This window comes from Mobula hypostoma, chromosome 13, assembly GCF_963921235.1.
Source record: "Mobula hypostoma chromosome 13, sMobHyp1.1, whole genome shotgun sequence".
NCBI lineage: Eukaryota > Metazoa > Chordata > Chondrichthyes > Myliobatiformes > Myliobatidae > Mobula > Mobula hypostoma.
Window position 1 is genome coordinate 45086751 of NC_086109.1, and position 22172 is coordinate 45108922.

Below are 22172 nucleotides of genomic sequence, written 5' to 3' on the forward strand. Positions count from 1 at the left end.
TGGGACTATGGGGAGGGAGATGGGACTGTGGGGAGGGGAGATGGGACAGTGTTGGGGAGGGGATGAGACAGTGTTGTGGAGGAGATGGGACTGTGGGGAGAAGAGAGGACTATGGGGAGGGAGATGGGACTGTGGAGAGGATATGGGATTTTGGTGCGGGGAGAAGGGACTGTGGGGAGGAGATAGGATAATGTTGGGGAGGAGGTGGGATAGTTTTGGGGAGGAGATGGGACTGTTGGGAGAGGATGAGATAGTGTTGGGGAAGAGATGGGACGGTGGGGAGGGGAGATGGGACAGTGTTAGGGAGGGGATGAGACAGTGTTAGGGAGGGGCGATGGGACTGTGGGGAGGGGAGATGGGACAGTGTTGGGGAGGGGATGAAACAGTGTTGGGGAGGGGAGATGGGACTGTTGGGAGGGGAGATGGGACAGTGTTGGTTAGGAGATGACACTGTGTTAGGGAGAAGATGGGACTGTGGGGAGGAGATGAGACTGTGGGGAGGAGATGGGACTGTGGGGAGGTTAGATGGGACTGTGGGGGGGAGATGGGATTATGGGGAGGGGATGGGACAGTGTTGGGGAGGGGATGAGACAGTGTTGGGGAGGGGAGATGGGATAGTGTTGGTTAGGAGATGGGACATTGTTGGTTAGGAGATGACACTGTGTTAGGGAGGAGATGGGACTGTGTTGGGTAGGAGATGGGACAATGGGGAGGAGACGGGACTGTGGGGAGGGGAGATGGGACTGTGGAGAGGATATGGGATTTTGGCGTGGGGAGAAGGGACTGTGGGGAGGAGATGGGATAATGTTGGGGAGGAGGTGGGATAGTTTTGGGGGGGAGATGGGACCTTGGGGAGGAGATGGGACTGTTGGGAGGGGATGAGATAGTGTTGGGGAAGAGATTGGACTGTGGGGACGGGAGATTGGACTGTGGGGAGGGGAGATGAGACTGTGGGGATGGGAGACGGGACAGTGTTGGGGAGGGGATGAGACAGTGTTGGGGAGGAGATGGGACTGTGGGGATGGGAGATGGGACAGTGTTGGGGAGGGGATGAGACAGTGTTGGGGAGGAGATGGGACTGTGGGGAGGAGACGGGACCATGGGGAGGGAGATGGGACTGTGGAGAGGATATGGGATTTTGGCGTGGGGAGAAGCGACTGTGGGGAGGAGACGGGACTATGGGGAGGGAGATGGGACTGTGGAGAGGATATGGGATTTTGGCGCGGGGAGAAGGGACTGTGGGGAGGAGATGGGATAATGTTGGGGAGGAGGTGGGATAGTTTTGGGGAGGAGATGGGACCTTGGGGAGGAGATGGGACTGTTGGGAGGGGATGAGATAGTGTTGGGGAAGAGATGGGACTGTGGGGAGGGGAGATTGGACTGTGGGGAGGAGATGGGACTGTGGGGAGGGAAGATGGGACAGTGTTAGGGAGGAGATGAGACAGTGTTGGGGAGGAGATGGGACTGTGGGGAGGGGAGATGGGACAGTGTTGGAGAGGGGATGAGACAGTGTTGGGGCGGAGATGGGACTGTGGGGAGGAGATGGGACTATGGGGAGGGAGATGGGACTCTGGAGAGGATATGGGATTTTGGTGCGGGGAGATGGGACTGTGGGGAGGAGATGGAATAGTTTTGGGGAGGAGATGGGACTGTTGGGAAGGGATGAGATAGTGTTGGGGAAGAGATGGGACTGTGGAGAAGGGAGATGGGACCATGGGGAGGAGATGGGACTGTGGGGAAGGGAGATGGGACAGTGTTGGAGAGGAGATCGTACTGTGGAGAGGGGAGTTGGGACAGTGTTGGGGAGGAAATGAGACAGTGTTGGGGCGGAGATGGGACTGTGGGGAGGAGATGGGACTATGGGGAGGGAGATGGGACTCTGGAGAGGATATGGGATTTTGGTGCGGGGAGATGGGACTGTGGGGAGGAGATGGAATAGTTTTGGGGAGGAGATGGGACTGTTAGGAAGGGATGAGATAGTGTTGGGGAAGAGATGGGACTGTGGGGAAGGGAGATGGGACCATGGGGAGGAGATGGGACTGTGGGGAAGGGAGATGGGACAGTGTTGGAGAGGAGATCGTACTGTGGAGAGGGGAGTTGGGACAGTGTTGGGGAGGAAATGAGACAGTGTTGAGGAGGAGATGAGACTGTGGGGAGGAGGTGGGACTGTGGGGAGGGGAGATGGGACTGGGGAGGAGATGGGATTATGGGGAGGGGATGGGACAGTGTTGGGGAGGGGATGAGACAGTGTTGGGGAGGGGAGATGGCACTGTGGGGAGGGGAGATGGGACAGTGTTGGGCAGGAGATGAGACTGTGTTGGTGAGGGGATGGGACTGTGGGGAGGAGATGGGACTGTGTTGGGTAGGAGATGAGACTGTGGGGAGGGGAGATGGGACTCTGGGGAGGAGATGGGACTGTGGGGAGGGGAGATAGGACTGTGGGGAGGAGATGGGATTATGGGGAGGGGATGGGACTATTGGGGAGGTGATGAGACAGTGTTGGGGTGCGGATATGGGACTGTGGGGAGGAGATGGGACTATGGGGAGGGAGATGGGACTGTGTGGAGGGGAGATGGGACATTGTTGAGGAGGAGATAGGACTGTGGGGAGGGGAAATGGGACGGTGTTGGGGAGGGGAGATGGGACTGTGGGGAGGAGCTGAGGCTTCAGGGAGGAGATAGGACAGTGTTGTGGAGGAGATGGGATGGTGTTGGGGTGGTGATGGGACTGTGGGAAGGGGAGATGGGACAGTGTTTGGGGGGAGATGGGACTATGGGGAGGAGATTGGTCAGTGTTGGGGAGGAGATGGGACAGTGTTGGGGAGGAGATGGGACTGTCGGAAGGGGAGATGGGACAGTGTTGGGGAGGAGATGGGACTATGGGGAGGAGATTGCACGGTGATGGGGAGGAGATGGGACACTGTTGGGGAGGAGATGGGACTGTGGGAAGGGGAGATGGGACAGTGGGGGAGATGGGACTATGGGGAGGAGATGGGACAGTGTTGGGGAGGAGATGGGACTATGGGGAGGAGATTGCACGGTGATGGGGAGGAGATTGGACGGTGATGGGGAGGAGATGGGACTGTGGGAAGGGGAGATGGGACAGTGTTTGGGGGGAGATGGGACTATGGGGAGGAGATTGGACAGTGTTGTGGAGGAGATGGATTAGTGTTGGGTATTTTGTATGTGTTACATAAAAACTGCTGGTGACTCCATTTATTTATTTCCTTTTGCATAATACTGAACACATTCTTTCTGCACCACTCTTGCAGGCATGACTGATGGAAAATTGATGATCAGAGTGCTTCAGTTTCCCCCCATGCTTTCTTCAACAGCTGCAGATATATCCAGTGATTTATCTGCTTTCAAAGTGCTAAAACATTTCATTTTATTGACTTATCTTTATTCTATTTAGTAATTCACACATTTCGTCCTTAACTGAATTATCAGCAGAGTACACTTCTTTTTGTAAAGACAACAGCAAAAAAAAACCACTACTCATAATCCACTGCTGCTAAACATGTTACTTTTCATGGTCCCTAATAGTCCCTACTCTTTCCTTAAATATCCTCCTGCTCTTTATATCCTTACAGAACATTTTGTATTTGGATTTTCTTTTATTTTACTTGCTAGCATTTTTTCTGCTTCCACTTTGCTTTCCTAATTTCCTTTCTACTTTCACCCCAACACGTGCCATATTCTTGTAGGCTTTCTGCAGTATTAAACTCTTGAAATCTGACGTAGACTGATTCTACTTCCATGGGTTGCTGTCATCCAGGGGGTGTTCAATTTGACAGTCCTGCCACTTCTCTTTGTGGAAGTATAAACCCTTTGATTCTTTTGTTTAGATATCTTCCATTTTTCTGAGATTGATTTATCACGCAATAACAAATTCCAGTCCACTTTTGTAAAATAATTTCTCACCCAGAGCGAAATATGTCTTGCCCCAATTTAGAATTTTATATTCCTTTGTCTTTCTACTATCCTTGTACTATTCCATAACTATGCTATTCTCAGAAGTAAGTTAGGATCACTTTTTATCTTACCTGAAAATTCTGTAACTAGTAATGCTAACCTGCCATTTCTGTCCCTTTTTAAGCAAGGTGTTCATAATAGCTACAATACCAATGCCTTCAAGCTATGATTGCAATAAGCTTCTTCACTTAAGCATTTATTCTTAGGATAAGGATGTCCTACTTCTACTACAGTTCTGTGGCTTTTCAAAGTTCAGACTTTGAGGTGGCTGATCAGGCAAATGTCAGACTAGCAGTTTCTGACACCCGATATGTGTAAGGCCTAGTTAGTAAGTTTACAGATGGCACTAAAATAGGTGATTTAGTGGACAGTACAGAAGGTTATCAAAAATTATAAGGGGGATTTTGATTAGCTGAGTAATTGAACCGAGGAATGGCAGATTTGAGTTTAATTCAGATAAGTGAAAAGTCTGGCAGTTTGAAATCAAGGTAAGGTCTTTCACAGTGAGTGGTAAGGTCCTGGTGAGTGTTGTAAAGCAGAGGGACTTCGGGTGTTCAGGTGCATGGTTTCCAGAAAGTAGAATTGCAGCTGGTGAAGAAGGTTTTTGGGTCACAGGTCAGGGCAATGAGTATGGAGCTTTGGAGATCATGGTGCAGTTGTACAAGAAACTGGTAAAGCCCACCTGGAATACAGTTTTCACATTTCGTTGCCCTGCTGGGGGAAGGATGCTATAAAAATAGAAAAAGCGCATAAAAAATTTACAAGAGTGCTGCCAGGACTTGAGAAACTGAGTTATACGGAGAGGTTGAACAGGCTAGGGCTCTTCTTGTTTCCTTGAAGCTTAAGTCAAGGAAAAGTAATCTTTTAGAATTACAGAACATCATGAGGAGTTTAGATTGACCGATTGTATTCAGTTGTTCTCCCAGGGATGGGAATCAATAACTGGAGGTCATATGTTTAAAGTGAGAAGGGAAAGAATTATTAAGTACTTGAGGGGCAACTTTTATTTTTACACAGGGGTGGTATGTATGTGAAATAAGCTGCCAGAGGAAGTGGTTGAAGAAGGTACAATAACAACTTTTAGAAGACAGTTGGACAGGTACTTGGATTGCAAATGTTTTCAAGGTTATGGGCCAATTACTAGCAAATAGGACAAGTTTGGATGGGCATCTTGATTGACATGGGCAAGTTGGGCATAGGGCCTGTTTTTATGCTGTATGACTGTATAGTTGAGAAGGAACTGCTTGGTGGTCGTTACATCATTGTACATTCCATCTACCATTTATACTGAGCTCATTGTGCTCCTGATGAATAGACATGAGGAACTGCTGATGAATACACAAATGGGTTCTCTGCTTTTCCTTCTCCATTTCCCAAGTGGTTGCAGATGTTACGCTTTTTCAAGGATACTTGGAGAATCTCCCTGAAATGTTCCTTTGACCACAAGTAATTTCTTAGCACAGTATATTGAGAGTCTAATGTCAGGCATGGGAATGACACAGCCTGAACACTAGAGGTGACTGGACCTCTGTGCTAGGTTTGACTCTCACTGAGATGCAGGGCACTGAATTTTTCAAGCAAGGAGCAAAAGTTCTCCTTGGCCAGAGCAGCTTCCAGGGTTGGTGCATGACGATGATGATTGTTGCGAGCTGGTTCCATGTTAGGGTGAATCAGATGTGCACTTCTTCCATGGGAAATGGCTTAGATACCAGGCTCACTCATTTGTCACGAAAAAGCTCACCCCATAGAGACAGTATTTTCCCCTTCCAAAGAGGGTGGCCCTAATGCCTTGTTTTTTAAGCTGGTCATCTGCCCGTTGTGCCTCACTTAGGGCAGCAATATCAAAGTTGAAGCTTCTACTGCAAGTTTTCAGGTTACAATAATGGAACAACATTTAGATTTATCATGATTGGAGCTGCTTATCAACATCCTGACTTTCCATGTCCTAGTTAAGTGAAGAAGAGATTCAAGATTCAAGTTTATTTATCATTGAACTATATGTTCATTAACATAGGGCAAGTTTGCATTAACTTGCATTAACAACCAACACACCCAAGGGTGTGCTGTGGGGGCAGCACACAAGTGTCATCACACATTCCAGCGTCAACATAGCATGCCCACAATGCTTGGCAGAACAACACAGAACACAACAAAGCTGAACAGAACAAGCAATAAAACAACAACCGCAAAAGAAGCCCCATTCCTCCCTCCCACCCACATACATACACAAACTCCTAACCCCAAGACAGTCTGTATTCTTCAGCCTCCAGCCTCCAGCAGAATCTGATTCAGATGCAGACACACATTGGTCCTTCCACTGCCGCAGTGCACTTGGATATGCAGACCAGGGCTCTGGCCAAAAGGCCTCTACTTCTGGACTTCTAAACTGACCCTTGGGCCCTGATTCTCGGTGTCAACCATTGGACCCACCAGGTGTTGAACTCCAGTCCCACTGATTCACGAACCCAGGGTGTCATTAGACGTTGTCTGTATGGAACTCTGACACTGGAACTCACCCTGAGGAAGCCATCAGCCTTCTCCACACTGCTCCGACATTTGACCTTGTCCACACTGCTCAAACCTTTGACCTTCTCCATACTGCTCCGACCTTTGACCTTGTCCACACTGCTCTGACATTTGACCTTTTCCACACTGCTCTGACCTTTGACCTTCTCCACACTGCTCTGACATTTGACTGGATATATCAGCCCTGCACAAGATGGCCTATGTCTTCATTGCTGTCCTTCAAATGCAGAGCAGAGATTTAAGACTAGCCTGTCCACTAGTTCTTATATATCTCCCAAATCTTTGTTCCTAAAATCCTAATCTGACCCCTAACTCCCCTCTCTATCCCCGAAACCAACTTCACAAATCAGCAAACCCATGAAAATTAACTGAAACTGAGCCTCAGCCTCAATGGTGGTCGCAGCTCAGCATCATCTTGAGCCCATCGTATATGACATCTTTTCATGTTAATGCCAATGCAGCAGAGCCCGGTCTCCAGTTACCTGGAACCCTTTCGTCAATAGTACATGGAAAGTCACGACCCTCATGAGCAGCCCCGGTAGTAACATCAGCTAGCACACATACTTGACAGAGTGAGGACTAGGGTCTGGTGGCAAGATAGTTCAGAATGCCTGGACAAAAGGTTCTGCTGCATGGGTATTAACACACACAGATATGAGAGCCTAGACACCTGTCAGCACCCACTCATGCAGGTGGGCTTCTTCCATTGTATCCTCACTTTCCCCCTCCCTCACCAATGCATGTCTTGATTCCTTTCACCCTGAACTTTCTGTCATGAAATCTTTGCTCCTTTGTCTCTCTCACTCCCCCTCTTTCTTGAACCTTGCCTTTTGCTCCATCTTCCTTTCCTTGCTCCCCCATTTTGATTCTCTGCTCTAAACGGCCTGCACCACCTTCCCAATCTCTGTCCCTTCCCTCCTCCTCTCTCAGTCTTCAATCCTGAGAAAAACCATGTGCAGTATTGCAGAGCTTTTTTCCTCAACAACAGCCCATGACAGAGTGCATGGTGGTGGAAGACAGCAACCTTCAGATGGCTGGCTGGTGCTGTAACTTAAGGAATGCTACTGGGGCATCAGAGCAGGGAAGTGAGCTCATGGAGACTGTGGTGGGGACACCTCTATTTCAATTGTCTTCTCGGCCCTTATCCTTCCCCTCTTAAATCCTTCGTTAGCCTATCAGTCATTTGCTCTCCACTCACTCTGGCCGTCCCTCACTTTCCAGCTGCTGGTTGCCCAGCCTGCAGCCTGGCTTATAGCTTCAAGTTAGCACTCACTCAGCAGTTGGTAGCCCAAAGGTAATATATATCAATAAACTCAGCTAGACTCCTTTTCTGTGTGGCTTCCAACCTATGTTCCCTCTAAGCTGTGCACGTGTGAGCGCTCACACACGTTTTTCAACCAGCACACAAAGGAAATTAATGTGCACACAAAAGGTTAGTTACCTAAAGTAATGTAGTAATTAATAATTATACTTACTGAAAATAATCTTTTAGCTAAATGTTTCTGTTAATTAGTTAGTCAGTTATTCAAATACCACAATGCACGTCACTAATTTACGTTCACCTCACCTTTCCTGTTCTGGTTTGTACAGCTGCATCATGGCGAAGCCATCTTTGGCGGACAGTGTTCATATCATAAAGTTTACAAAGATCTGTTTCAAATCCTGTAGATAGCTTACTAAGTTTTTATTGAAAAAGATCAGTCAAATGACCCTGTGGCTAAATACTGTCACAAGAAATTGATAAACATTACATACAAAGTAGCTTCACAGGTTTTAAGTGATTGTGATGAACTGGCTGCACTGTGCAAAATTCTGCAAAAGAGTGGCCTGACACCACCGATTGGTTCACTTCGTTTTGCGCCAGGCAAAATCAACAAGATAAGAAAGCAGTATCTGGGAGACAATGTTTCGTGGAGTGAAGTTTTGCTAAGCAAACAACGTGAAGAAAACGTCACAGTAGATACAACCTCGCTGTTGACTTTTATAAATAGTCTTTGTGTTCATTTAGAAGAAAGATTTCCTGAAGATGAGGTACAAGAATGGTCAGCTTTTGATTTCTCCGCAATTGCAGATTGTGACTTCACATTTGGCGATGAACAAGTTAATGCCTTATGTCTAAAATTGTGATATCATTCTGGAGGAACACTGTATCATTTTTTAATGCATGCATTTCTAAATGACAATAAATGAGGACTGAGTATCCTCATAAACTAATCTAAAAAAGTCATGATTTTCTAGCTGAAAATACTGTAATAGTTAGACAGTTTAATGGTTTCAAATTTTCCAGCCAAGAAAAAAATAAATCCAAACTGATTTCAAACTTTGCTCAAATGGTGGCATTTGTACTTCAAAATGAACAGTTTTGCAACCTTGCACAGTTGATGGACATTGGGGGGACCTTTCTTGCGTCTAGTGCGGACTGTGAGCGAGGTTTTAGCCTAATGAATCAACTCAAAAACAAGCTGAGAAACTGTCAAGGTGAATGTCATTTGGACATGTTAATGAGAATCAAAAGCCATCAGTTGGATAGAAGTTCTATTAGTCTAGATAGAGTTTACAAAGAATGGGTAAATGCCAAAGACAGGAGAGAAAAAATAACTGAGTGACTTAAATATGTATGTTATTCTGTTGTTATTCTGTCCAGTTTTATGTCAAATATTTTGTAAACCGACATAAACTCTGCCATGTGTGCATTCAGTGCGCACATACTTTTGTCACAGGAAAAAAATTTGCACAACATAAGATTTTTGCGCTCACTGGCTAATAAAAATTAGAGGGAACATTGTTTCCAACCATGTACCGCCACCGACATTCTCACTAAATTTCTGCCTTCCAGTTTTAGCTTTACTTTGTTCTTGTTTGCTTCTTTGGTGATTATGCCATCGCACTGCTAAGCTAGTTTAAGCCCTTCCTCACAACACTTCTACCTGTAAGGAAAGTTGGCCCAGCCCTCATGTGGTGCAACCCTTCTGCTCTGCACCAGACCCACAATTTGTAACACTAATTTCAATGGCCTGAGAAGCTGACGTCTTCTCTCCTGCACAATCTCTCCATTCTCCTAATTTTGTCTCACTGGCTTTTTTTTTTGAGGTCCTCTCTTTCCTAACCCCTAAAAATCTGCCTGCAGGATCTTACAGCATGTTCAACCTATGTCATTGTTACTAATATGTCCTATTAGATCTAACTGTTCAACCTTCAACTCCAGAAACTTCTGCATTAGCTCATATAAACCCTTGATCTTGGCTCCAGGGAACCAACTTTAGAAATATACATTTCAGGAACTAGTACCCCATCATTCCTATTTTTATCTGATTATATCTAATATATATAAGAATGAAATAGACTTACAATCAAATTACTTCGCTTTAATACATGCCAATTCAACACTTTAATTTTCCCAGTGATTTGATTAAACCAAATTTTCGTTTAACTCTTCAAGTCTGGATACTTTCTGAGAAGGAGTTTCCCAAACTGATTTTAAAAAAATAGTTTAAATCAAGCAGAAATGTCTGGAGATGGAGAAATAAAAATAAATTCTGAAAAATACGCAAACATGAGGAAATCTGCAGATGCTGGAATTTCAAGCAACACACATAAAAGTTACTGGTGAACACAGCAGGCCAGGCAGCATCTCTAGGAAGAGGTACAGTCGATGTTTCGGGCCGAGACCCTTTGTCAGAAAAATAAGGAAGTTGGCTGGAATAGAAACAGAGACATAGAAAACCTACAGCACAATACTGTGCCGAACATGTACTTACTTTAGAAATTATCTAGGGTTACCCATGTACCTATCCAGGAGTCACTTAAAACACCCTGTTGTATCCGCCTCCACCACTATCGCCAGCAGCCCATTCCACGCACTCACCACTCTCTGCATAAAAAACTTATCCCTGACATCTCCTCTGTACCTATTTCCAAGCACCTTAAAACTGTGCCCTCTCGTGATAGCCATTTCAGCCCTGGGAAAAAGCCTCCGACTATCCACATGATCAATCCCTCTCATCATCTTATAAACCTCTGTCAGGTCACCTCTCATCCTCCGTAGCTCCAAGGAGAAAAGGCCAAGTTCACTCAATCTATTCTCATGAGGCATGCTCCCCAATCCAGGCAACATCCTTGTAAATCTTCTCTGCACCCTTTCTATAGTTTCCACATCCTTCCTGTAGTGAGGCGTCCAGAACTGAGCGCAGTACTCCAAGTGGGGTCTGACCAGGGTCCTACATAGCTGTAACATTACCTCTTGGAATGCTGCATATCTGAAAAAAAATTGAATTCAATCAAGCCCTGCAAGTCACAATATGTCACAGTGGAAGATGAGTTGCTATTTCTCAAGCTCACAATGATCTTTGAACAAAAAGAGACAGGTCAGAGTAGAAGTGGAATGGAGGATTAATGTAGCCTGTGGTTGTAAGCTCATGGTCAGAATGATTTAATCTGTCTTTGGTTCACAACACACAGAAAAACATATTATGATAGCCCAATTAAATTTTAAAAAGTGTAAATGCATTGCTGCTGCATCTGGCAAGACAAATAAAAAGGCAGGAGTTTCATTTCAGCTCTTGGAGTCCGAAGAAGATGCCATGAAAGGGGAGTCAGTATTGATAGAGGGGGATGACTGAACCAGAATCAGACAGTAGGAATGGTCCTTTTAGAAAGCTGAATAAAGAGGGGAGGAGATGAGCCCAGTAATATCACACTGCAAGTGTCAGAAATTATGGGAGGTGATTTAACTGGATGCGGAGGCTGGTAAGATAGAATATGAGAACAAGGTGAATCCTGTTCGTGCTCAAGGTGGACATAGGCAATAAGAATAGTAGCTTGGGAAATGAAATAGTCATGGTTGAGAGTCAAGTCAACCGTGGTGGAAGGGAAACCACAGCTGAAGAAAATTCAAGGCTTACTTCTGTGGAAAGTGACGTCATTAGGACAAATGAAAAAAGACATCGAGACTGGAAGGATGGAATAGAGGTCTTTTAGGAAACAGTTTGGAAGGAAGTGTGGAAGTTAGCTGCAGGGGTCCATAATCTTTGCTAGCCTAACCCCTGAAATGGAGAAAGGGAAGGGAAGAAATAGAAATTGACCAGGTGAAACTGCAGTAGTAGAGATGAAATCTCTGTCGGGGGAACCAGCACATATACTAAGTGCCATTTCAAAAAAGGCAAGGCAATGCCTCTACTTTCTTCAAAGTTTGTGCAGGTTCAGCAACTCACCTAAACCTTTCACAAATTTCTATAGATGCACCATGTAAAGTATCCAGACTTGTGTCATGGCCTGGTATGGAAACACCAAAGCCCAAGAATGGAAAAGCCCACAAAAAGTGGTGGATACAGCCCAGTACATCATTGGAAAGCACTCCCCACCACTGAGCACACCCACATGGAGCGTTATCCTGTCTGTCTACCACCCACATCACCTGAATCCACCTCTTGCTTCGTCCTTTTGACACTGCCTGTCTTCCCTCTTTTCATCCAGATGATGAATCTTGACCTGAGATGTTGACTGTTCATTTCCCTCCACAAATGCAGCCTGACCTGTCGAGTTCTTCTGGCATTCTTATGTTGCTGAAAATGAGCCAGCTGGGGCTAAGAAACTGGGAGCGGTTAAAGTAGAGGAGAACATCGTCAGTGCCATTGGAATGGTTGCAAAGTTGCAAGTTGAGGTTATTGTTCTATGTACAAATACGTGCAATGAAAAACGTATTTGCAACAGCATTACAGACTCAATATTCACAAGAAAAGAAAACTAAACATAAATCAATAAGTTGTACAAAAACAATCAAAGTTCATTGTAGGGCAAAGTAGTCAAAGTGGTCATAGCGTTGTTGTACTGAGATAGTGATTAGGGTTCTGCAGGTTGGTTCAGAAACTGAATAGTTGAAGGGAATTAGCTTTTCTTAATGATGGTGGTATGGAACTTGAGGCTTCTTTGCTTCTACCTGATACTAGCTGTGAATAGATAGGATAGTCTGAATAGTGGAGACCTATGATGATACAAGTTGCCTCATGCAGATACTTTTACGATGGAAAGGGATGTATGTTCAGCTTCTTGAGTTCCTGCACTTTTAAATTGCCATATCAGACCATGAAGAAACCAGCCAGGATACTTTCACAGTATATCTGATGAAGTTTGTTCAAGTATTCAGTGACATGTTAACCTCCTTAACGTTGTAAGAAAGTAAAGATGGTGGCACGCCTTTGTTGTGATTGCACCTACGTGCTGGGCCCAAGTCAGGTCATCTGATTTATTAACACCCAGATGTTGTAAGCTGCTGACCCTCTCCACTGCAATTCACCAATATAGATGGGTGCATATTCTTCCTTCTTCCTCTTCCTGAAGTTAATAATCAATTCTTTAGATCTTTAGTTTAGAGACAAGGTGAGGAGAGAAATTATGCACGTGGATGAGAGTACACTGAAAAAGTTGGTCTAACAAAACAATCCAGTTTGAAGAAGATAACTTTGCATCTTTGGAGAAGTTGTAGATTTGAGGCACGGGGGAGATCTTCAGTGGGAATTAGATCAGAGGTTGTATAGGAGGCAACATTCTGTAATCCAGAAGGAGATATGAGTATTAGAAACATGCTTACATCTACTGTCAGCAAAACATCATTTCTCCAAATAACAACAGCACTAGCCATGTTAGCAGATTTGATGAACATTTTAGTGTTTATCCTTAATGTGAAAAGTACTGCAAGTTCAGAGTGGTAGGTTGGAATGAGTAGATGATGTGAGAAAAAGTAAGGAGTGGTAGTTAGCAATGAATAGATCTGGAGAGAGTATGAGTTCAGACGAATCAGGTCTGATCGAAAAACTTCAAAATCTGGGCTTCGTACCTCCCTCTGCAACTGTACTCTCAATTTCTTCTCTGGAAGACCACAGTCTCTGTGGATCAGAAATAACTTCTCCACCTTGCTGATAATCAACACTGGCACACCTCAAGGACGTGTGCTTAGCCCATTGCCATATTATCTCTACACCCATGACTGTGTGGCTAGGCACAGCTCAAATGCCATCTATAAATTTGCTGACAACACAACTATTGTTGGCAGAATTTCAGATGCTGACGAGAAGGCGTACAAGAGCGAGATGTATCAGCAAGTTGAGTGGTGTTGTGGCAACAATGTTGCACTCAATGTCAATAAGACCAAAGATTGTGGACTTCAGAAAGGGTAAGGAACACACCAGTCCTCATAGAAGAATCGGAAGTGGAAAGTGTGAGCAATTTCAAGTTCCTGGGTGTTAACATCTCTGATGATCTATCCTGGGCCCAACATATCGATGCGGTTACAAAGAAGGTACAACAACGGCTATATTTCATTAGGAGTCTGAGGAGATTTAGTAGATCATCAAAGACACTCACAAATGTCTACAGATGTACCATGGAGAACATTCTAACTGGCTGCATCACCGTCTGGTATGGGGGTACACTGCACAGGATCAAACTAAGCTGCAGAAAGTTGTGAGCTCGGTCAGCTCCAGCATGGGCACTGGCCTCCACAACATTCAGAACACCTTCAAACAGCAGTGCCTCAAACAGGCAACATCCGTTATGAAGAACCCATCACTCAGGACATGCCCTCTTCTCATTGCTACCATCAGGGAGAAGGTACAGGGGCCCGAAGGCACACACAGTGATTCAGGAACAGCTTCTTTCCCTCTGCCATCAGATTTCTGAATGGATATTGACCCCATGAACACTATGAACACGAGCTCACCACTTATTTAATTATTTACCTGGTCCATTTCTGATACCTCCCTCCCCTTTCTTGATCTTTCTGTCTCTATCTCTGGAAATAGCTTACCTATTGATGTCTACTATAAGCCGAGGGACTCTCACAGCTACCTGGACTATTCTTCTTCCCACCCTGTCTCTTGCAAAAATGCCACCCCCTTCTCGCAATTCCTCCGTCTCCGCCGCATCTGCTCTCAGAATGAGCCTTTTCATTCCAGGACAAGGAAGATGTCCTCCTTTTTTAAAGAAAGCGGCCTCCTTTTCTCCACCATCAACTCTGCTCTCAAACGCATCTCCCCATTTCACGCACATCTGCTCTCACTCCATCCTCCCGCCACCCCACTAGGAATAGGGTTCCCCTGGTCCTCACCTACCACCCCACCAGCCTCCGGGTCCAACATACAATTCTCCATAACTTCCGTCACCTCCAACGGGATCCCACCACTAAGCACATCTTTCCCTCCCCCCTCCCCCCCCTCTCTGCATTCCGCAGGGATCACTCCCTACGCGACTCCCTTGTCCATTCGTCCCCCCCATCTCTTCCCACTGATCTCCCTCCCGGCACTTATCCTTGTAAGCGGAACAAGTGCTACACATGCCCTTACACTTCCCCCCTTACCACCATTCAGGGCCCCAGACAGTCCTTCCAGGTGAGGCGACACTTCACCTGTGAGTCGGCTGGGGTGATATACTGCGTCCGGTGCTCCCGATGTGGCCTTCTATATATTGGCGAGACCCGACACAGACTGGGAGACCATTTCGCTGAACACCTACGCTCTGTCCGCCAGAGAAAGCAGGATCTCCCAGTGGCCACACATTTTAATTCCACGTCCCATTCCCATTCTGATATGTCTATCCACGGCCTCCTCTACTGTCAAGATGAAGCCACACTCAGGTTGGAGGAACAACACCTTATATTCCGTCTGGGTAGCCTCCAACCTGATGGCATGAACATTGATCTCTTTAACTTCTGTTAATGCCCTCCTCCCCTTTGTACCCCATCTGTTATTTATTTATTTATTTATTTATTCATTCATTCATTCATTCATTCATTCTCTCTCTCTCTCTCTCTCTCTCTCTCTCTCTCTCTCTCTCCCCTTTTTCTGCCTCTGTCTCTGTCACTATACTCCTTGCCCATCCTCTGGGCTTTCCCCCTCCCCTCTCCCCCCTCCCCCCTTTCTTTTTCCCTAGGCCTCCCGTCCCATGATCCTCTCCCCAGCCTCATATCCCTTTTGCCAATCAATTTTCCAGCTCTTAGCTTCATCCCTCCCCCTCCTGTCTTCTCCTATCATTTCAGATCTCCCCCTCCCCTTCCCACTTTCAAATCTCTCACTAGCTCTTCTTTCAGTTAGTCCTGACGAAGGGTCTCGACCCGAAACGTCGACTGTACTTCTTCCTATAGATGCTGCCTGGCCTGCTGCATTCACCAGCATTTTTTTTGTGTGTGTAGCATAATGCTCTATGTTTTCATGGGCTTAGAACAAATTATAATTTTTACTGATTAGTTTTCACAGTAATGAAGTTTGAGTTATTGCTTCAAGTTTTGGCTGGTATTTCATAATGTTTGAGCATTGGAGGAACTCAGCAGGTCAGGCAGCATCTATGGAAACAAATAAACAGTTGAAATTTTGGGCCAAGACCCATTCATTTCCATAGATGCTGCTTGATCTGCTGAGTTCCTTTTGTGGGTGTTGCTCTGGATTCTCAGCATCTGCAAAATCTTGTGTTTATGTTTGTAGCTGGTGCTCTATGTCAGTGAGACCCAGCGTAAATTGGGGGACAGCTTTGTCGAGCACCTCCACTCCATAGCCAATCATTTCAATTCCTCTCCCCATTCCTGATCCGACATGTTGATCCATGGTCTCTTCTTTTGGCACGATTAGGCCATCGTCAGATTGGAGGAGTAACACATCATATTCCACCTGGGTAGCTTCCAGGCTGATGACATGAACATCGATTTCTCCTTCGAGTAATTTTTTTACCTTCCCCTTTTCTTCTATTTCCCCACTCCGACCTCTTACCTCTTCTCCTCACCTGTCTATTACCTCCCTCTGGTGCCCCTCCTTCTTCCTTTTCTCCCGTGGTCCACACTTGTCTCCTATCAGATTCCTTCTTCTCTGCTCCTTTATCTTTCCCACCCAACTGGCTTCACCTATCACCTGCTAGCTTTCCTCCTTCTCCTCCCCCATTCTTTTTATTCTGGTGTCTTCCCCCTTACTTCCCAGTCCTGAAGAAGGGTCTCGGCCTGAAATGTTGACAGTTCATTCATTGCAATGGATGGTGCCTCACCTGCTGAGTTTCTCCAGCATTTTGTGTATGTTCCTCCGGAATTCTAGCATCTGCAGAATCTCTCGTGTTTCTGTTGGAATATTGCTGCTTTACTGGATGTATGTCTGTGTTTTGTGCATATTGCTTTATTTTTCCCTGTGTACCATTTATATGTAGCATTTGCTTCTGTAAGTGGAAAGAAATTCCAGTTTCCCTTCCTAATGTGACCTGTTTTTATTTATATATTCACAGTACAATTCCAGTACTGATAAATAGTTCCTGTTCCGCTTTAATGATTAAATTTCTTGCTTTTTCCTTTTTCTATTGAATGAGCAATCATTTTGAATTGTGTCAAATAGCTTTAAATCGTCCAAAAGTAAAGAATATCTTTGCTGTGGCTAAGTAATAGCCTGTGCATACACTGAGGACAAGCTCACTGCTCTCCCCTCGGAACACTGAGTCTGCAACACTCTGCTTTAGTACCCCAATATTGGCTGGCCTTCGCAAAGTTTTTACCTGATTAGGGTCCCAGGAACTGTTCAAGTGAAGCAGCATTTTACTTGTACAGTATTTGAGTTTACTAGAGTGTATCTATTGCTCATATTTCAATCGCTGGTTGGGAGACCACATGTGATTACTTTGCTGATCACCTCTCTTCAGTTCACAAACATGACCTCAAACATATGGCCACTTTCCATTTTAATTGCCCATTCTAATGGTACTCTAAGTACTCTGTCCTCAGTTTCTTGTACTACTCTGATGATGCTAAATGGAAGGTCATACAACAGATGAGATCTTGCAATTTGGCAGATTGCAATTTTCTTGCCTAATGTAGATGACAGTGAATTCAGATCATAACCATTTATATTTTTTGAACAAATGTAAATAGTCTGTTCTTACTAGTTTCATTCTTTGGAATCAACAATCCTGTCATCTACCTGCTGAACAGAGCCTACTCCCATTTGGATAAGCAGAGCAACACTGAGAGTATTATGTTTTTTTGATTTCGGGTGCCTTCAATACCATACAGCCCTCATTGCTGGCGGAAAAGCTCCACTCAGCACAGGATGCACTTCCGTTGCATCCTGGATAATGGACTACCAGACTGGCAGATGTTACATCATTAGCAACAATGAATATAGAATTCAGTCAGGTTTTAAAAACAAACATAAACATTTATTAAACTCTGCTCAACAATAGTGAAAAGTATTCAAACGGCTAACTTAACTGGAAGTTAACTGCTTTACAGCAACTCTGGAACAATTCTTAAAGGGGTAAATTTGAACAGAGTCTTAAAGTGGTAAATTCTAACACAGTCTTAAAGTGGTAAGTTCGAAGGACCAAGTGATTTACACAGTCAATAAGGAGAGCGTCTCTGGAAATGGATTTCTTTGACTGTTGACCCCATCCAAAAGATTCACGATGAAGGAAATAAAACGGCTTAAAGGAACTGACCTTTTCCTGGCAAATGAACACTGCACAAACCCTCCTGTTCTTACAGGGGTTATCTCAGATGCAGACCACTATTTCTGAACGAAGATTCAATAAGGTCGATCCTTTATGAAACCACCGAACGACACCAACTTTATTCAATCCTTCGGGTTCCTGTACGTTAGCAAGGTCTTCACTCTCCAATACTAGACTTACAGTAGGAAGTAAAACTCCACTTTAAAACAAAACTGCGTCATGTGACGAATACGCAGCATAACGGAGTAACTGATGAATTAAACACCAAACTAAACTGCGTAACAACGGGGGTTTCCCTTTTATATAGCTGTAGGGAACATGTTGTCACATGACCTCACACTGGCGGGAAAATTACATCACCCCAGCATCATAAGACCATTACATCATGCTCACAAGATACTCAATTACATCATGGTCATAAGACAGTCACAAGATACCCACGAGGTATGTAACACAGATCACAGTTTCGTGCGGCTTCAGAGCTGTGTGTCAGACATGGCTATAAGCAGCACTGGGGCTCCACAGGGGATGAGATTAGCTCCCTTCCTGTTTACTCTGTATACCTCAGACTTTAGATAAAACACCGAGTCATATCATCTGCAGAAACTCTCTGATCAGTCAGCAATAGTTGGGTGTAAAAAGGGAGGATGGGAGGATGAATAGAGGGCCCTGGTGGAGGGCTTTGTCAAATGGTGCAAGTTGAATTATCTGCAGCTCAACATCAGTAAGACAACGGAGATGGTGATGGACTTTAGGAAGACTAAGCCTGCACTGCTTCATGTTACTATTAATGGTGAGGACGTGGATGTGGTGAGGACCTACAAGTATCTGGGGGTGCACCTGGATGACAGACTTGAGGGGAGCAGCAACACAGAGGCTGTGTACAAGAAGGGACAGAGTCACCTCTACTTCCTGAGGAGACTGAGGACCTTTGGAGTATGCAGGCCTCTCCTTCACATGTTCTACCAGTCTATTGTCACCAGTACAATCTTCTATTCAGTGGTGTGCTAGGGTAATGGCATCAACACATTGATGCCAACAGGCTCAATAAACTGATTAGAAAGGCTGGCTTTGTTATAGGAGTCAAACTGGAGATTGTGGTACAACAAAGGACCCTATGGAAAATCCTAGCAATCATGGAGAATATTTCTCACCCTCTGCATGCCACCTTGATTGAACAGAGGAACACTTTCGGTAATAGACTAAGACCACTGCACTGCTCCAAAGAGCTGTCTATCAGGTCATTCTTACTTTCGGCCATTAGCATTTATAATGAGTCAACCTATAGCCAGGGAAATGATGACCCCCCCCCTCATGTTAAACTATTTGAGGTAACTTGTTTTTTCTCTTTCTTTCTTCTCTTCTAATAGATGTCATACTGAGTCTCCGCAGACTCCTCAGGAAGTAGACGTGTTTCTGTGCTTTCTTGCACTTACGCTGGACCCAGGATAGGTCTTCCGAAGTAACAACACCAAGGAATTTAAAGTTGCTAAACCTCTCCACCTCTGAGGAATGGACTCACGGACCTCTAGTTTCCTTCTCCTGAAATCAACAATCAGCTCCTTGGTCTTGCTGACTTTGAGTAAGAATTTGTTGTTATGGCATCACTCAGCCAGTGGTGACAACAACTGGAATGATCAGTTGAGTTCAAAGTTCAAAATAAAATTGTTATCAAAGCACATACAGTACGAGAGTATATACTACCCTGAGATTCAGTTTCTTACAGGCATTCAACAGTAGAACAAATAAATACAACAGAATCAAATAAAACCTACACACAAAGACTGATAGACAAGCAATGTGCAAATACATAAATAAATAATACTGAGAACACGAGGGTAGAGTCCTCGAAAGTGAGACAATAGGTTGTGGAATCAGTCCAGTGTTGAGCTGAGTGAAATTATCCACACTGGTTCGGGGGGCTGATGGTTGTAGATAATAACACTCAGGTTGGAGGAGCAACATCTTATCTTCTGTCTGGGTAGCCTTCAGTCTGATGGCATGAACATCGATTTCTGGAACATCAGGTAATTCCCCACCCCCTCTCCTTCACCATCCACCATTCCCATTTCCCTCTCTCACCTTATCTCTTTTCACCTCCCTCTGGGGCTCCTTCCCCTTTGCTTTCTTCCATGGCCTTCTGTCCTCTCCAATCAGACTTCCCCATCTCCAGCCCTGTAACTCTTTCACCAATCAACTTCCCAGCTCTTTACTTTCACCCCGCCTTCCCCTCCTGGTTTCACCTATCACCTTGTGTTTCTTCCTCCCCTCCCCCACCTTCTAAATCTGACTCCTCATCTTTTTTTCCAGTCCTGCTGAAGGGTCTCGGCCTGAAACGTTGACTGTACTCTTTTCCATGGATGCTGCCTGGCCTGCTGAGATTCTCCAGCATTTTGTGTGTGTTGCTTGGATTTCTCTATTTCTTCTGAAAATTTAACCAGAAATGTTAACAACTTTTAGTTCCCTAACCGAAAACCACAACTCCCTTATAGTAACAATGATGTCTTCTTCCGGAGTTATTAATAGTTCTTATGCTGCAGTGTTTAAAATGCTTTATGTATTCACATCCATATCAACAGTTGTAGTAGTGTGGTCACTCCAGTCAAGTGTGATGTTCTCCTATTGGTGGATCTTCAGGTACTTATTCTGGGACGTTAGGGCGGATTCCCTTCATGGATGGAGAATATCAGTGTGTGACGGTTTAACACTGGGAGGCTGGTGTTACAGGTGGCCAGCACACAGTCCTTGAGTCCTTTGGCACGGAGTGCGAGATGACTGGAGATCTTTCACTGCTGCAGCCTTCCTCTGCAGCCTTACTACAGCAGTGATGTGTCATCATCTTCCGCCAGCTTTTTGTCTGGGACCTTCCCCTTGACCTCACCACCATGGGTGACCCCGCGAGGAGTTAAGCATCAGATCGCTAAACTCCAGACAGCATTGCTCTCAGGATCTCAGGAGCATGTTAGCTACTTTAATCTTCCTAACATTGTCCTCACTGTTCTTAGTTGCTGGTTATGTAAAACATCCTAGTGGATGGTAAAGGTGAGCATGTGTGTGTGGCCTCCGTCGGTCGTGGTCGACCATGGGTACTGCGCCTCTGGTGGTCGCTGGTTTGTCGAGCAGCGTGGACTGTGGCTATTGAGGCTGATCCTGGAACGGCAGGCTCTGTCACAGTTGCTGCATGTGTAGGGCGTCGTGGAACTGTTGTGAGCATAGAGAAAGAAAAGATCAACAGAATCAGAATATCAACAACAAAATCTGTAACATGAGAGAACATACTTCACACAAAGGGAGAAACTATAAAACAGTGCACATTTCTTCCTGTTCTTTCCTAAATTTATCCATACATACATTGGGTTATAAAAAGGATGCTTTTGTTTTTTTTTCTATTTGTTTGCCTGCATTGTATACCATAACATTTTTAATTGGCTGGCAGGATAGGTAGATACTTGAAATAGGAAAACTACAAAATGCACAATTCATCTGCATAATCTTCCAACGAAAATTCTTTCTTTCCTTTGATTGTTTACAATGTTTTTGAAGTCACAATATTCTTTAAAATATTAAAAGTAGTACACAGTTGAAGAGTGTTGATAATGCCTTTATTCCTCTCAACCGAATCATCATTAGTCTGCATTCTGGAGTCTGCTACACACATGGCAATATTACCTTGAGTACAGCTCCCTCTGTTGGATTCATAAACAATTAGAACATAAAGGAGTAGCGTGCCCTCTGAGTTAGGCACACTTGAGCAGATCAGGCCATTCAGTTCTTCAAACGTGATTTGCCTTTAATATGATCTGAACTAGTCTTTTGCCTCAACACCATTTTCCTGGCCTATCTCCATATCTCTAGATCTCACCAAAAAAAGTTCATCTCAGTTTTGAACAAATTAAGTGGCCATTGTCTTCCAGGTTAGAGAATTCTGAAGACTGACAGCACTTCAAGTGGGAAAAAATCTTCCCATTTCACTCATCAGGGCATGACTACACAAGCAGTTTGATTGAAGCACGACTGCGCAAGCACATGGATGTCAGCAGTGAGAACAGCGAGCAGAATTTAAAAGGAGACAGCCGTATAGAGCAGGCGCACGAGGAGCGGGCGACAGAGTAGAGGGAGAGTAGGAGGGCTTTGGCTCAACAGGGCTTTGGTGATAAGGGGTCGAGGCGAGGTAGGTTGCCTGTGTAGAATGCTGACAGGAAGTAT

The 22172-nt window shown here is 45.0% G+C and overlaps 1 long non-coding RNA gene across 1 annotated transcript in view; it reads left to right on the forward strand.

The window, feature by feature from the left end:
- Nucleotides 1-20159, forward strand: part of LOC134355566 (uncharacterized) — a 92034-nt gene extending 71875 nt beyond the window's left edge. The window contains exon 4 of the long non-coding RNA XR_010020125.1: nt 19337-20159. This is a non-coding gene — a long non-coding RNA (uncharacterized LOC134355566). The remainder of the gene's footprint in view (nt 1-19336) is intronic.
- The last annotated feature ends 2013 nt before the right edge of the window (nt 20160-22172 follow it).